This window comes from Colobus angolensis, unplaced genomic scaffold, assembly GCF_000951035.1.
Source record: "Colobus angolensis palliatus isolate OR3802 unplaced genomic scaffold, Cang.pa_1.0 Scaffold228, whole genome shotgun sequence".
Classification (NCBI taxonomy): domain Eukaryota; kingdom Metazoa; phylum Chordata; class Mammalia; order Primates; family Cercopithecidae; genus Colobus; species Colobus angolensis.
Window position 1 is genome coordinate 1995547 of NW_012115466.1, and position 2110 is coordinate 1997656.

Below are 2110 nucleotides of genomic sequence, written 5' to 3' on the forward strand. Positions count from 1 at the left end.
TGATTTTTTGGAGGGTTTTTTGTGTCTCTAACTCCTTCAATTCTGCTCTGATCTTAGTTATTTCTTGTCTTCTGCTAGCTTTTGAATGTGTTTGCTCTTGCTTCTCTAGTTCTTTTAACTTTGATGTTAGAGTGTCAATTTTAGATCTTTCCAGATTTCTCTTGTGGGCATTTAGTGCTATCAATTTCCCTCTACACACTGCTTTAAATATGTTGCGGAGATTCTGGTATGTTGTATCTTTGTTCTCATTGGTTTCAAAGAACATCTTTATTTCTGCCTTCTTTTCGTTATGCACCCAGTAGTCATTCAGGAGCAGGTTGCTCAGTTTCCATGTAGTTGAGCAGTTTTGATTGAGTTTCTTAGTTCCGAGTTCTAGTTTGATTGCACTGTGGTCTGAGAGACAGTTTGTTATAATTTCTGTTTTTTACATTTGCTGAGGAGTGCTTTACTTCCAACTATGTGGTCAATTTTGGAATAAGTGCGATGTGGTGCTGAGAAGAATGTGTATTCTGTTGATTTGGGTTGGAGAGTTCTGTAGATGTCTATTAGGTCTGCTTGGTGCAGGGTTGAGTTCAATTCTTGGATATCCTTATTAACTTTCTGTCTCATTGATCTGTCTAAAGTTGACAGTGGGGTGTTAAAGTCTCCCATTATTATTGTATGGGAGTCTAAGTCTCTTTGTAAGTCTCTAAGGACTTGCTTTATGAATCTGGATGCTCCTGTATTGGGTGCATATATATTTAGGATAGTTAGCTCTTCCTGATGAATTGATCCCTTTACCATTATGTAATGGCCTTCTTTGCCTCCTTTGATCTTTGATGGTTTAAATTCTGTTTTATCAGAGACTAGGATTGCAACCCCTGCTTTTTATTTTTCTCCATTTGCTTGGTAGCTCTTCCTCTATCCCGTTATTTTGAGCCTACGTGTGTCTCTGCACGTGAGATGCGTCTCCTGAATACAGCAAACTGATGGGTCTTGACTCTTTAACCAATTTGCCAGTCTGTATCTTTTAATTGGACCATTTAGTGCATTTACATTTAAGGTTAATATTGTTATTTGTGAACTTGATCCTGTCATTGTGATATCAGCTGGTTATTTTGCTTGTTAGTTGATGCAGTTTCTTCCTAGCATTGATGGTCGTTACATTTTGGCATGTTTTTGCAATGGCTGGTACCAGTTTTTCCTTTCTGTATTTAGTGCTTCCTTCAGGGTCTCTTGTAGGCAGGCCTGCTGGTGACAAAATCTCTAACCATTTGCTTGTCTGTAAAGGATATTATTTCTCCTTCACTTATGAAACTTAGTTTGGCTTGATATGAAATTCTGGGTGGAAAATTCTTTTCTTTAAGAATGTTGAATATTGGCCGCCACTCTCTTCTGGCTTGGAGAGTTTCTGCTGAGAGATCTGTTGTTAGTCTGATGGGCTTCCCTTTGTGGGTAACCCGGCCTTTCTCTCTGGCTGCTCTTAACATTTTTTCCTTCATTTCAACTTTGGTGAATCTGACAATTATGTGTCTTGGAGTTGCTCTTCTCGAGGAGTGTCTTTGTGGTGCTCTCTGTATTTCCTGAATTTGAATGTTGATCTGCCTTACTAGGTTGTGGAAGTTCTCTTGGATGATATCTTGCAGAGTGTTTTCCAACTTGGTTCCATTTTCTCCCTCACTTTCAGGCACACCAATCAGACGTAGATTTGGTCTCTTCACATAATCCCATATTTTTTGGAGGCTTTGTTCATTTCTTTTTTCTCTAGACTTCTCTTCTCACTTCATTTCATTCATTTGATCTTCAATCATTGATACTCTTTCTTCCAGTTGATCGAGTCAGTTACTGAGGCTTCTACATTTGTCACGTAATTCTTGTGTCATGGTTTTTATCTCTGTCGGTTTGTTTATGGTCTTCTCTGCATTGATTATTCTAGTTATCCATTCTTCCATTCTTTTTTCAAGGTTTTTAGTTTCTTTGCACTTGGTATGTACTTCCTCCTTTAGCTCTGTGAAGTTTGATCAACTGAAGCCTTCTTCTCTCAACTCGTCAAAGTCATTCTCCATCTAGTTTTGATCCGTTGCTGGTTCCTTTGGAGGGGGAGATGCCCTCTGAGTTTTTGAATTTCCAG